At 41.9% G+C, this 15650-nt stretch overlaps 1 long non-coding RNA gene across 1 annotated transcript; it reads left to right on the forward strand.

Moving 5' to 3' along the window:
* The first annotated feature begins 1747 nt into the window (after positions 1–1747).
* On the forward strand, positions 1748–13707 carry LOC144108888 (uncharacterized). Its single transcript, XR_013309537.1, has 3 exons — positions 1748–1954; positions 8345–8457; positions 13605–13707. It is a non-coding gene; the product is annotated as an uncharacterized LOC144108888 (long non-coding RNA).
* Positions 13708–15650: the final 1943 nt, after the last annotated feature.

Consider the following 15650-nt stretch of genomic DNA (forward strand, 5'->3'; position numbering starts at 1 on the left):
TGGAGTCTTATGTACCCAGGACAATTTTCAGAAAAATGCGCGAACTGCGAACTTAGGGCCACCTTGGACCACATACTATGGGAATGTCCTCATGCTCCCCGGGAGGGACGAGGTATTAACACAAAAGATCAATGAGAGACCTTACTACTGAGCTCCGACCCGGCGACTCAGTTACAACTCGTCCGACTGGCCGAAGCCGCCGCCGAGAGTCAAGACCTTTCGGCCGTCGTCTAGGCGGGTAGCCCTCTGGCTACCCTCTTTCTGTTGGATATTAAGTTTTCCTATCCTATCCTATCGAGGGCGGGGGGGGGGGGGGGGGGGGGAAGTACGCATGCGTTTTGCAATACGAATAAAATTGTCGCTTAAATTTTGTTTCACTGTAATTCCTCATATGACATCGAGCCGGCGCTTTCCTAGAAGTAGTACCGAGCCACCAGTGTCCCTCAATTATTCAAAAACAACATAAGCAGCGCACCGTTGCACAGAGGCAAAGTTTGAAGCAAAGAAAGGTAGGAGTCGGAGGAAGAGTGATTAATTAATAGAGGAAGTAAGCCCATCGCAGCAGCGAAGCGCTAGGACTGAAATGGCCCGCTTTCAGCACCGAGAAGAAGAGAATTATGGAGACTGCGATTTTCAGAAGAAAACGTAAATACAAAATGAGCGCTAGAAGTTCCAGGAACCAGTAATGGGTGCCCTCCTGTTCGTGATTATTTTGTGTTCATTAAAAATTATTTTGGGCTATTTTCGGATACATGTCATTTTCACATTTGGCTACATTTCTGCTACTTTTTCTCTCCCTTTGGCGTTTAGTGCTAGGACGCAATTGACAGCTCTGCTTGATGCGCATCCACATGCTTAGCCGCGTGCGCCTCGGTCTGAACATTCTCTCGGGACTATGCCTCCGCCTGTGTCGCAAAACAAACGCGGATTCCCTATTCTTGCCCTGTGGGTGTTGCGTAAAGGAAGTGCAACCTTTTCTTTCGGAGGAACCTCGGTGCCAGGATTTCGGTTTGAAGGGGGCTTGCAAGCAAGTGTTTCTTTTCTTTTTCAGGCACACACACAGCACACGCACACTGATTCTTAACACCCCCCCCCCCCCCCCACCCAAAAAAAAACAAGACCGGAGCTGCTTGAGTCTCTTCTAAACACGTAGGCATGGTTAAGTCAGCCACGTGGTTTGAGTAAAGCTGCGTTTACCTGAAAAATACAATTCAGCCCAAACATGTGAATAACACAAGTCGTGATTGGTTTATACGACCCCCATTTATATGGACGACTCGAATTAGGAACAATTTAAAAAAGCTGGCCGTCGTGGCAAAAAAATGTCGACATCTGACGCGAAGGCAGCCAAGGGCCTGTGCTCAGTTGCTGGCGGAATTTACTAAATCACACACACAAAATAAGCAGGCATATTTGGCGCCGTTCCTTTCTACTCCTGTGCAGACTGCGGGGAGGGAGCACCAACGTGCCGACATGGCCTTGAAAACAAGCTGGCATGCCGGCCCGAACCGCGTTTTCTTCTCCTCTTTTTTTTCTTTCGCCACGTGCGCGCGGACAGCTGCGGGCACTGCTAGAAAAAAAAGGAAGAAAATAAAAATTTCTCTCGTCACGTGACCGAAGAGGTTGGATTTTGGCGGCATTGGAAGCCGAAGCCGAAGCCGAAGGCAATCTTTGCCGGCGGCATGGCCTGCATGGCCGCGGTACGTTAGGATGTTGGGCACAATTCGGCGTTTTCACGGACGTTTGTCTGCTGCCTGTAGCTGCTTCGAGTCCTATCGTTTCTTTTTCCACTGTTCCCTCTGTGGCGAACGTGTTCAGTTCAGGATGCTTGCCACGAAGACGGATTTGGGTTGCAACGACTTGGCGTGTGCGACTTCGTGAGGCCACCAGCGAGGGCGGATCGAGCACGCGAGAAGAGTGGAGAGTTGCTTCCATCTTGACTGCGTCGATACATGTAAGTCATCAAGCAGTGCATGCACAAGCGTAGGAAGTTGGGCTTGTTGACGTGAGTTCGTCTTGAAAACAGCGCTTAAGATGGACAACACGAGCGCCTCCGTCTTTCTCGTCCTGTTCAGCAAGGCGGAAATTTGGGCGAGTTGGTAAGTATTCATCATTTTAGCCCACAGCGCAACAAGAACGGGACACGGGGCTAAAGACAAACGCAAACAAGCGCTGACTATCAACAGTTTTTTTTTATTGAACGAAATGCGTATAAAGCCGCCGCGGTGGCTGTGTGGTTATGGCGCTCGGCTGCTGGCCCGAAAGACGCGGGTTCGATCCCGGCCGCGGCGGTCGAATTTCGGTGGAGGCGAAATTCTCGAGGCCCGTGTACTGTGCGATGTGAGTGCTCGTTAAAGGACCCCAGGTGGTCGATATTCCCGGAGGCCTTCACTACGGCGTCTCTAATAGCTTGAGTCGCTTTGGGACGTTAAACCCCCGTAAACGAAGCCATGAAATGCGTATATATACAGACAATGAAATACTTATCAAGACAACAAAAGTTATCTGGAAGGCACGTGGGTGGTCAGATAACTCAATTCCCTCTCGGATAATATAAATATATATGTACGCCTTTTGTTCTTCAATAAAAAACCAGTGAATAGTCAGCGCTTGTTTGTGTTTGTCTTTCGTCTCGTGCCCCGTTCTTGTTGTGCTGCGAGCAAAAATGATGAATATTTCTCATCCCGTCTTACCCGCAGTTACCAAGACGAAGCTGGGTGATTCCACGCAAGATCAATCTGCCTAAATATTTCATATTTTGAAGTTTTCTTGATTCAGTAGGCCAACAGTGAATTTCGTTTTGTGAAACTGTTAATATTTCAGAAAAAAATTATAAACGACGCCGTGGCAGAGGCAGCGTTTTCAAGCACAGCTCATTTTCGCAATATTGTTATGACGTAAGAATCTAGATGTGAAAGCTATGGTGGATATATTTCTCGTGCAAAATTTACAGGTGAGAAGGAATATGTCAGGCTTATTTCCGCATTTTTGATGAAGTTGTTTGCTGGAAAATATTTCGAAAACGAGACGTCTCAAAACGAGACTATTTTCAGGAATTTGTTTCGGCACAAATATTAAGCACGTGTCCTTCAAATTTGTGCAATTAATAAACATTGAGGTGCTAAAACGGTGTACCGGCTTTCATTGTTATATAATATAGGGAAGTGCAAGAAATATTGCCCTAAATTTGGCATTTCTGAACATATTAGTGTTTTTCAAAAATGTTTTCGACAAAAAAATGCATCCCCAATTTTTCTTAAAACTCTGGAAACAAGTCTGGAGAAGGAGGTGAAAAAAATGTATCAAAGAACATGTTGCATTTTTTTTGTTTCCAACAATGTCATCCTAGCTCAAACTTGTAATTTTTTTAGCGTCAGCAGGAGTGCCCAAATAAGGGGACTGAAGCTGCAAACACACCCTCCGCTGCTCTTAATTTTCTCCAGATCCCAACACTGAGACCTTTTCCATCAAGAGAGAGCATACCTAATACTTTTTGAGGACAGGCACTGATCTGTGATGTAAGAAGGATTCGGTAGTGCCGTTATGGCCGGGTGCAGGTAACAACTTGGAATGCAGCCCATAGGAATGCATCTAAAGAAAAGTTTTGTATGTAATTCTATTGCTGCACAGTGCACCTATGAAGCTGTGTGTGTCCCCAGGCCCTCGCTTTGTCGTTTGACTGCAGGCATACTGTGGCTAATTTTCTTTTCTAATTCGAGTTTGATTTAAAAATAAATTTTGGTTTCTTTTTTAGCTGCTGTTAATTTGTTTGGATTGGCTATGCTGGTATATCCTAGATTGGTGATAGCTATGCTGCAGTAGGCATTCGTTCAACTTATGTACAATTTTCTTTAAGCTTTTGCTTATCACAGAGCCTCCAAAATGCCCAGGGTAAAAGCTATGGTACAGAATGTGGACTTGTAAAGCACCTCTGGCAAGCACATATTGGGACGTTTTTTTAAAAAAAACATTGACTTTGAAATGATGGTGTTTACTTCCGCGTTCATTTCTACTGTATAGTTGGCTTTTTTAATGAAAGACAACCTTATAGGGGCACTGTGCAGTCAGAAAATTACATTTAGAACTTTTGTTTACCTGCACTCAGCGATAGCAGTGCTACCGAATTCTGTTTATGTTGCAGATCGGTGTCAATCCACAAAAAGTATTAGGTACGCTCTCTCTTGATGAAAAGGTATGTCTTGGGATATGGGGAAAATTTAGAGCAGCGAAGAGCGTTTGGTGCTTCCGTCACCCTCATTTAGGCGCTCCGGATGATGCTCAAAAAACTACAATTTTGAGCTTGGATAACATTGTTGGAAACAAAATAATGCAACACGTTCTTTCATACACTTTTTTTCTTTCTAGAGGCTTGTTTCATGAGTTTTAAGAAAAATTAGAGATGGGGTGTTTTTTCTTTTGATTTTTGAAAAACACTACTGTATTAAAAAATGCCAGATTTACGGCAATACTTCTTGCACTTCCCAATTTTATGTAACAATGAAAGCTGGTGTACTTTTTAGCACCTCAATGGTTGTTAATTGTGCAAATTTGAAATATACGTGTTATATATTTGTGGAGAAAAAAAACGAAAATAACGTCGTTTCAGACTTGTGTCGTTTTCGAAATTTTTTCCATCAAGCGACAACTTCCTCAAAATAGCGGAAATAAGCCCACATATTCCTTCTCACCTGCACATTTAGCACAAATATTTTACATATCATGCTTTCATATCTAGATAATTACGTCATGGCAAATTAGCGAAATTGAGCTCTGCGTGAAAATGCTGCCTCTGCCTTGATATCGTTCATAACTTTTTCTCTCAAATATTAGCATTTTCACAACGCAAAATTCACAGTTGGCCTACTGAATAATGTGCGCAAAATAAGTAAAATAATTGAGAAAATTAAAAACGAAATATTTAGGCAGTTTGATCTCATGGAATCACCCAGCTGTCAGAAGCGATAAGATGTGCATCTAAAGTTATAAATATATGACCCTTACAGTGCAGTGATTAAGCACCGACCGTACTCGTTGCCATAACCTGGAACTCAGAAAGCCTGAGTACTGCCTTTCATGTTTATTTGGTGTCATGTACACTTGCAATCAGCCATGTTTTTTGTGAAGTTTGTTCTTTGTTTTGTACGGTTAGTTTTACCAGCGGAAATATTTTTCTTTTATTTGAACCTTATGGTTTATGCTTCATGGGGCTTGATGTTCCAAATTGACTCGGGCTATGAGGGACACCGTAGAGGAAGGCTCTGGAAATTTTCGACCACCTCGGGTTCTTTAACGTGCACGGACATCATACAGTACACGCACACACCACTCAGCACTGAGTGCATATACATTTTTAGAACTCTTTAAAACTAAATTCTGAACACTCTGCATATTAAAATTTATGCCTGATGATGCACAGTCTGTCTTTCCAAATGTGGGGCATTAGGTAAATTTAGCACCTTTTGCTGCTAAAGCAGTGCTAGCATCACTCCCCCCGCGGCCATTATTTGTTGTGTGTGATGCCTCAGCATGTAGTAAAAACATTCATTAGAGTAAAAACTTCTAAGTAATCATCGAGGGTAAATCCAACTGCTTTCGCTTAATTGTCGATTCAGATGTCTGATTGTACCATAATTTTCCACATGCAGTTCAATTTAAATGCAGTGCTCTACACGTGGTACGTCCAAGAAATCAGGGAAATAAAGAAAGGGCTGAATTCTGGTTTATTATAAGTGCACTAAGCAGTGTTTAACACTGGCAAAATTTAAGCTATGCATCTTCACGACTTTGGGTGATAGCGTGGCTTATGCTTTTCGTAAAAAAATACAAGCGTGCTATGACATTAAATGCTGCAACCCCAGCTGCAACTTTCTCGCAGTGTTCTTGGCATCCAGGCTCTATCTTCTACTCTCTTTTAATGTGGCCCAGGATATGAAGTACACTGTTAGAACGCATTTCCAACAGGCGAAAGCATTCATTAAAGACTATTGCCTATCTGTGCTCTGTGATGCCTAGTGGGCTCAGCTTCCGCGCTGTAGTATGAAAGAGAGCAGCAGCGCTTCTGGTTGCTTTCCAGAGCGTAACGGGCTGCCGGAAAGGTAGATGCGCCCTCCCGGTCGAGCCACTGTAATATATTCTAGTTCACTACATTGATATCATTCTAACTGTTACAATGCTGCCTGTGGAATAAAATGTTGTGGCATCCTAGACAGCACTTCTGTGCAGTAAATTTATATGAGCAGGCCTGTTTGCATTGAATTGTTACATATTTATGGTGATAAAAAGATGGTATGCATTTTTCAGAGGATTACCTACATCATCGTGTTCATATTTAATGCATGTCGCCAGCTGCTGGTTTTGCTGCTTGCCCTACAAGCAGTGCCACTGCCACCACAGGTCCAGGCCCTGCCCTTTTTTGTGCTTTGAAAAGCTGGGAAAGCTGGGATTTCTTCAGTGAGTGCATCATTTGGAACTTTCTTACAGATTTCTGAACTTATTAGATGTCATTAACACATTCAACACTTTGCTTTTGAAATGAGCTATGTTTGGATGTTTGTATGTGAAGACTTCTGCTTGCCGATTTATTGTAGAAGGTGCCTTTGTGAAATGCTCATTGGACTACACAGCCCAGCAGTCCTTCCCTTTGGTCAGAGTGACTGAAAAACTATTGTTTCTGTTATCGCTGTGTCCGCAGAATAAGCATTAGAGCATGGTCTTGCATTACCAGCTTGTAACAGCTGATAGAAAGTTCACAGTAGCAGTACCAGTTACTTATTCCCTGTAATTTTTGTGGTACTGTAATGTACACCCATAATACTGTGGTCTGATGGAGGATATGAACTCATAGCAGTGTGAACTAATTTCTGCACATAGAGACCAAAAACTGTTTGTGTTCTGTCATTCACGGTTTATGAATATTGGATTCTGCAGCTCTTTATGCCTTTGTGATTGTGAAAATGTTCACTTAAGCATTATAGGGACACTTATAATGGACTGAAGTTTACCTGTATCAAGTCTATGTAATTCTAAACACAATGAGACCACTCTCACCAAAAGTGAAGCTTTTGTAAACTAGCGATGATCAAACAACAAAATACAAGTGTTACCATGGCCAGCCGGGTTAGCAACTGCGCGTGTCTACAGTTAATTTTTGGCAGAGAAAGCAGAGGCTTTGCTACACTGTTATTCACTTGAGAATGGTGGCATCCAGTCTTTGGGTGTGTATGTCAGGAGTTTGAATCGAGTATTTGGATCACGAGTTTGAATCAAGCATTAGGAAATATTAAAATTCAATTACCTCATTCCTAAATTGGTTCTGGCTGGCATACAAACATTATTGTGCCAGGAAAAGCCAGAGAGTATACCAAGAACACTAATTAGATTATAATTAGCATGACTGGGCAGAAGTGAGTTTTATGAATTCGTCACTCCACTCCAAAGGCCCCACATATTGCTCTCAACCATCTCCAGTTTGTTGATGAAAATTCATTCAAGCTGGTCCCAGCGTGCATTATCTAAGCTAAATAATTTTGCCCCCCAAAAATTGTGAGGTGATGTCATTTTCAACATTTCTGAAAGGTGTGAAACCAGCCACTCCTCAATAATGATCAAAAATCTAAATTCTTAGAAGACACTGCACAAATGTATTAATGACATTTGCACATATTCTGGTTTTTTGATGATTCAGATCGTGTATTTTTGGACGGTATAAGTAGTTTTAAGTTTAAATAAAATGAAAAATTTTGCTATTTCGACATTTTAAAAAATATCAACTTCCTCTGAGAATGGAGTGCTTGCCTACATAGATTTCCGTTACCATTAAAAAATGTTACAGCTGATGAAACTGAATGCATAGAAGTGAATTAAAATACTGAAGTTGCAGAAAAGTGTTTCGGAACATAAGTAAAAACTTTTCTTATTTCACTCGGAGGTGGCCCAAGTCAAAATACAGACGATGGCGGGTATAGTAGAGCAATTTATTGGCTTTCATTTCGTAAGTTTTAGTTGAGGTGGTTTTTGTTCAAAGCGAGAAAAATATTTTTAAAAATCGAGTTCTCGTGCTGCAAGTTGTGCATCTCTTAACGCTTCGAGTAGCACAGCACCTCTCATGACTCATTTATGGCCACATAACTACTTTCGCTTACCCTCACTCACTGTAGTGCATGTTTACGGCTGGAGCGAAGGCAGGTATCGCATGACATTCGGCAAGTGGTATGCGATAAGCGAGTTTTTTTTTGCTTTTGAAGTTCAAACGAACCCGCTATGGTATAAGGCACTTTTCGTGATAAAAAGATGGTATGCATTTTTCAGAGGATTACCTACATCATCGTGTTCATATTTAATGCAGGTCGCCAGCTGCTGGTTTTGCTGCTTGCCCTACAAGCAGTGCCACTGCCACCACTGGTCCAGGCCCTGCCCTTTTTTGCGCTTTGCAAAGCTGAGAAAGCTGGAATTTCTTCAGTGAGTGCATCATTTAGAATTTTCTTGCAGATTTCTGAACATGTAAGATGTCATTAACACATTCAACAGTTTGCTTTTGAAATGAGCAATGTTGAGATGTTTGTATGTGAAGACTTGTGCTTGCACATTTATTGTAGAAGATGCCTCTGTGAAATGCTCATTGGACTACACAACCCAGCACTCCTGCTTCCCTTTGGTCAGAGTGACGGAAAAACTATTGTTTCTGTTGTTGCTGTGTCAGCAGAAGAAGCATTAGAGCATGGTCTGGCATTACCTGCTTGTAACAGCTGATGGAAAGTTCACAGTAGCAGTGCCAGTTACTTATTCCCTGTAATTTTTGCGGTACTGTAACGTACACCCATAATACGGTGGTCTGATGGAGGATATGAACTCATAGCAGTGTGAACTAATTTCTGCACATAGAGACTAAAAACTGTTTGTGTTCTGTCATTCACGGTTTATGAATATTGGATTCTGCAGCTCTTTATGCCTTTGTGATTGTGAAAATGTTCACTTAAGCATTATAGGGACACTTACAATGGACTGAAGTTTACCTGTATCAAGTCTATGTAATTCTAAACACAATGAGACCACTCTCACCAAAAGTGAAGCTTTTGTAAACTAGTGATGACCAAACAACAAAATACAAGTGTTACCATGGCCAGCCGGGTTAGCAACTGCGCTTGTCTACAGTTAATTTTTGGCAGAGATAGCAGAGGCTTTGCTACACTGTTATTCACTTGAGAATGGTGGCATCCAGTATTTGGGTGTGTATGTCAGGAGCTTGAATCAAGTATTTGGATCACGAGTTTGAATCAAGCATTAGGAAATATCAAAATTCAATTACCTCAGTCCTAAATTGGTTCTGGCTGCCATACAAACATTATTGTGCCAAGAATGAGCCAGAGAGTGTACCTAGAACACTAATTAGAATCTAATTAGCATGACTGGGTAGGAGTGAGACTTATGAATCCATCACTGCACTCCAAATGCCCCACATATTGCACTCTACCATCTCCAGTTTGTTGATGAAAATTCATTCAAGCTGGTCCCAGCGAGCGTTATCTAAGCTAAAATAATTTTGCCAAAAAAAATTTGTGAGGTAATGTCAGTTGAACATTTCTGAAAGGCGTGAAACCAGACACTGCTCAATAATGAATAAAAATATAAATTTTTAGAAAATGCTGCACAAATTTTGTAATGACATTTGCACATATTCTGGTTATTGATAAGATTCAGATTGTGTATTTTTGTATGGTATAAGTAGTGTTAGGTTTAAATAAAATTTAAAAATTAAGTTTTTTGACATTTAAAAAAATATCAACTTCCTCAGAATGGCCTTCTTGCCTTCCTAGATTTCTATTACTAATAAATGCTGTTACAGCTGATGAAACTGAATGCGTCGAAGTGAATTAAAATACTGAAGTTGGAGAAAAGTGTTTCGGAACATAAGTAAACACTTTTTTTATTTCACCTTGAGATGGTCGAAGTCAAAATACAAACGATGGCGGGTTTAGTAGAACAATTTATTGGCTTTCATTTCGGAAGTTTTAATTGAGGTGGTTTTTGTTCAAAGCGAGAAAAAGATTTTTAAAGTCGAGCTCTCGTGCTGCAAGTTGCGTCATCTCTTAACGCTTTATCGAGTAACACAGCACCTGTAATGACACATTTATATCCACTAGCCACTTCAGATTACCCTCGCTCACTGTAGTGTATGTTTAGGGCTGGAGCGAAAGCAGGTATCGCATGACATTCGGCGGGTAGTATACAATATGCGAGTTTTTTTTCGCTTTTGAAGTTCAAACGAACCCGCTATGGCATAAGGCAGCCAAGAGCAGCAAAACTATTGCTTTCAGTGTGCTGTCTCGCTTGAGCCACAAGGAAGGAACGACCACCTGGCACTATCGTAACACCAGTCCTTTTAATGTCCAAATAAGATCATGAAAAGCATGTGCCCCGGAGCGCACGTGACGGTACGAAGTCCTCACCATGGCTTCTGGTAACGCGAGACACGCTGGCGCTGGCACGGTCCGATCGAGTGGAGATGCCTTGCTCTCGAGTGGTCAAACATACTGCAACCGTGGCATCGGCATGCAGTCGCCTCCTCCTTGAATTCTGTATACTCTTTTTCTTGCATAGCAATCAACGCTGCCGAAGCTAGCATGCCCTTTTGCAAATGTCAAGTCCGTGTCCAAAATGTAGTTCACCATAGAAGCACAGTGACACCATGCATATTTTGTGCATTAAATCTCAATTACCGTGAGTTACTGCCTCCTGCCCTTCGTTTTACCTCTTGCCACATTTTTGTCTTGCGGCTCGAGACTTCGAGAAGTAAAAATGACATGTGCTGATATGATATGCATCTCATAGGGCGAATCGCGTATACACCATCTGTGCCTAAAAAGTTGTCCTCACTAAGTGAAAATTATATCCAGAAGTACTGAACACTAAGCGCCTCACTGCTTTTATCGCAGTTCTCAGTGATGCCAGTTCATTTTATACCGCTTTGTTTTCATTCAAACACTCAGCGAGGCTTTGAGAAGAACAGATGATATGTGGTGGAGTAAAATGGTTTTGCGAACACACTACACCCGCAGCGTTGCCTGTTATGTCTGTCATGTCTCTGACAACAGTGACTTAGTGTGGCGTGAACAAACTGAATAACAATCTCACTGGTGCAAGTGCGACCCCGGCAGCACAAAGAAGATCTTTTCCCACAATTATCAGTTCGTGTACACAATGTTCTGAGGGCTGTGCTGTGCTTTGTGTTGAAGAGGCGCAAAGAGACGATGCAGCTCACGGCAGACGAGCTCTACTTCAAAAATTTTATTCTCGCTTTAAACAAAAATCACCTCTATTAAAACTTCAGAAACAAAATGCGATAAATTGTTCTACGAAACTTGCCATCACTGGTAGTAATTTTATTTTGACAAACTCAGAGTGAAATGAACGAGTTTTTATGGTCCAAAACGCACTTTTCTGCAAATTCAGCATTTTATTTCACTTCGACTCATTCTGTTGCATGAGCTGTAACATTTCTTATGGGTAATAGACATCTAAGGAAGCAAGATGGCTTTTTCTTAATTTCCAAAAAGGAGTTGATATTTTTATAAGTGTCATAGTGGAATTTTTACATTTTATTTAAATAAAAAAAAATAATTATACCGTTCAAAAATACAAGATCTGAATCATATCAAAAGCGAGAATCTTTGCAAATCTCATTAAAACATTTGTCGTGTATCTTCTAAAAATCTGGATGTTCGGTCGATCATAGAGCGATGCCGGTTTCACACGTTTTCTAATTGTTCTAACAGCGCTCACCTCATGATTAAATTTTTTTTTCTGGCTTAGATTTCAAACAATGGAAAAATTTTACATTATTTTTTTTTAACAAATCAGATATTGTTGAGATTAACTCTGGGATGTTTGGCTTGGAATGACTTATGATTGACAGAGTCAAGGGATGATGTGATTAACTCTGGGATGTTTGGCTTGGAATGACTTATGATTGACAGAGTCAAGGGATGATGTTTTGGGTGAACTGTGACTTCTTTCACACTTAGCTTTCCTGATTGTGACCAATGTTCCCACAGTGCTTCTATATCTTGACATTGTTATTTGCATTTGAATTTTATTTCTGCTCAGTCATAATACCAGTCATAAATTTTTTTCCCCAAAAAGCCCTGTGTTTCTGGTTAACCAAAGCTTTCACACTGTTACTCTAAAGTCATCACTGTAAGGAGACACATAGTACCTTTGTTGTGAGAGTGACAAGTGCAACTGACTGCAAGTGCCAGAGAATAACAAATATTACAGTCAAAGTTACAAAAAATAAAAAGTGAGAGCAGTAGCATTGTATAGCCTGCGCTCATTGAGTGCACCCACCCTATCACATTTGCTAAAGCTCCCGCCCGGCTGCATATAGCTTAGGCCCACGTGCTTTGTACTAACATTGAACAGTAGGTCAGTGCAGGCATTATCAACTGAAGGCCTTAACCCTCGTTGAGGTGGAGTTCCAAGTGTGGGCTCACTGAGCAAGATAGTGCACTACCAAAAATTCATCATAATGCTGATTTTTTATGTGGTGTACAAAACTGGAGTAACACAGCACTGCAACATCAAAGTAAACTAGCTACGTGGTGGCACTAAGACGGGGTAAAACCTCTTGTGCAGTCATTTCACTGCTGATGGCGGCCCAGCCATATGCACATGTTCTTTAGTGTGGCAAGCACACCAAAAGATGGCCGCTGATTGCCATTTGATGCTGATTTATCGTGATCTGGCTCGTCACTACCTCCTGTTTTTTTTGCAGCCTCTAGTTGGATATAACCCAAGAACGAGGAGGAAAATGCTCGTTAAGGAATGCCCTCCAACCAATGGCTTCGATCGATTCTCACAGTGTTCTGGTTAATCTCCTTAGACCTGCTAGTGTGACATTGCCATGTGGTGGCAGATGAAGCGGGATAAACCAGGGCTTAAATCAGACTAACCATGACATCAGAAGCGGTTAGTGCCATTGGTTGAAGGGCCTTTTTTGAGAGGAATCTGCTGCTTTGTTCTTGAGTTGTTTCTGACTGTAGCATGCTCTGATGGAACTCATATCACTTTTGTGTTTTCATGGCACACATGCTCATGCACCATATTATATTTTCAATGCAGAAGCTCCCATTTAGCTGTGATCTTAAATGAATAAATTACATTCTGTGTAGCTATTGCAAGGAGGTTATGGTACATAGAGGCATCGGAAAATGCTCTTCTCGAGACAGTGCCATTGCTACATTATATAGCCCTAGTTAAGGTATTGGTTCGCACATCTAATAGTCTCAGAGCATGAAATGGTTTTCACCTACTTGTAGCGGTTGATGCCATTTTGTGATGGAACCTTAATTTGGCACAATGCTGTGGCACATGTACCTATCTGCCTTACTTTTTCTGGAAACAAGGAATTGTGAGAACTAAATTTTTTTGCGCTGGTTTATTTCTTTCTTGTTTTCCTGTAAACACTTGAGCACAGATTGTTTCATGAATTTTGTAACTGAAAAACTTCAGTACATTTAAGTTACTGTACTACAAAATCTCTCGTCCTTCTATGCCTCTTTATGTGTAGTCTAAGTGTATTAAGTGCGTGTGTATTATCTGCTGCCCAGGTCTCTCCTGCTGTCTGGTCTTCCAGGATAAGAAATAGGTGGACTTGTGAGCTGTTTGGCTGTAACCTTATTTAAAATAAAGCCCATATGTGGTATGTTTTCTTTTCAGTTGTGAAAAATCTTGAGTTATTGCACTGTGCCTAAACCAAAATACGCAACTACTACACATTATACATGCCTGCTTCTTGTGTACACATTGCACCACTACTCTGCATGATTAGAAGGCCAGCCATTGCATTCTGGAGAGAAATATAGCCCATGTGGAAGTAAGTTATGCTGTCTGGAATAAAACACTCGTTCTCAAAATTGTATCAATACTCCTAGACAGCCTAACGTTGCACTGGTATTGATGGCATAAATTTACGCTGCTGTTGGAGTAGGAGTTAACCCCTTTGGACTAAAATATAGTCTTCCTGAAAAGATGTAACTATAATCTTGGGCAGCATAAACTTACACTGCCTTTGAAGACATAACTTTACACTTGAGAGAGTGTAACGTTTACACTGTCGTAGACTAAAACATAGTCTTCCTGAAAAGGTGCAACTATAGTCTTCGGCAGCGTAAACTTGCACTGCCTTTCAAAGTGTAACTTTACGCTAGAAAGAGTGTAACGTTTATATTGTTTGTCGTGGACTAAAACTTTTTGTCTAGAGCAAATAGCGTAACATTACCCTCCTAAAGGTGTTAGCTCAGCGGCAAGTAGTTTACCCCCCCAAAAAGACTAAAATCGCACTTTTTTTTTAGAGTGTAGCCATAGTCGCCCTTACCGGCCACATGACAACCTTATCAGGTAGTAGCAGAGCGAAACGCCACCTGCCACGGGGAGAGTGGCGAGGACGGACTACCGAAAGGTGCCTGCCACGGGAGTATCCTGAAGGGTAGCTAGCAGCGTAACGCGCCACCTGCCAGCGGCGACAGGTAGCGTGTGAAGAAGTGCTCTCAAATTTCGCATTACGACTAACGTAATCGGCTGTCAATTTTTTCTCATATAGGACTTCCTTTCAGATGGAAGTGCGCTTCGTTTTCGCCGTTATTCAAGGTTCCTGTTCTGGCTTTACATTCGCTATGTTATTAGACCGACATTGCTCTGAACACAAGCTAAAGCTGTTTTATGCTTAACTATTAAAGAAGCTATAATCCGGTTTCTTAGGAATCACGGGGACCCATTTCCGAGCCGTGATGATTTAATAAAGCAAATTGCTCTACTTGTGTCATCCTGTTATCCTCTTGCCCCTCTCGAGCAGGGCAATGCAGTGGTTCGACGAGAAGGCCCGCGAGGAGGCGGTCGCCATTGTGGAGGCCACGCAGTTCGAGCCCTAGACTTCCGAGTTCCGCTTAAACACCGCAGGCTCGCCGCTGTCGCCCGCCATGGTCCGGGAAAGAGAAGCGAGGCGGCAATAGCTAATGCAGGCGAAGCGGCTTCGTTTGTCTTCACAACTCCCAGAAACTTGATCGAATCTTCACAGGCAACAATGCAAGCCCTTGGACGTCTGATATCACCGTTTAAGAAACGACACTCTACCTCGGACAAGCATTAACTGAAGTGAACTGGCCAAAAAGAATAGGGACTAACGCTGCACGGGTTAAGTTGCACTCCTCCATTCTGCGCTGTGTTCGCTGGTGTCCGCATAATCGTTAGAAATGTGCCTACGGTGCACCTAATGCCGTCAGTGCTGTATCATTAGCACACAGCTTGATTATCCAAACAAATTACAGTGAGCTGTGGTTAACGAAATCAGCGTGCAGTAATGTATCCAACTGATACATAAACTTGATGGGGCCGGACAGTCTTTACAAGCACTTTGTGCAAATAGAGGGGATTACAGAGCTTTCTGTAGTTTCTTTTTGAGACAAAATCTCCAGAGGAAACTAAAGGTGTATTAGCGGCAGAGGCACGAAAGCGCGCCGCACACCGATTGTTCCGAAGTGCCTATTAGCAATAATATTCGTCGCCATCATTATTAAGATTTTCCTCCGCGAAAAAAAAAATGGCGGTGGTTTAGCTTTGGTTAAACCTGGAGTGACGCGATAGCTACAGCTGGTCGA

Source organism: Amblyomma americanum, chromosome 10, assembly GCF_052857255.1.
Source record: "Amblyomma americanum isolate KBUSLIRL-KWMA chromosome 10, ASM5285725v1, whole genome shotgun sequence".
Taxonomy (NCBI): Eukaryota; Metazoa; Arthropoda; class Arachnida; order Ixodida; family Ixodidae; genus Amblyomma; species Amblyomma americanum.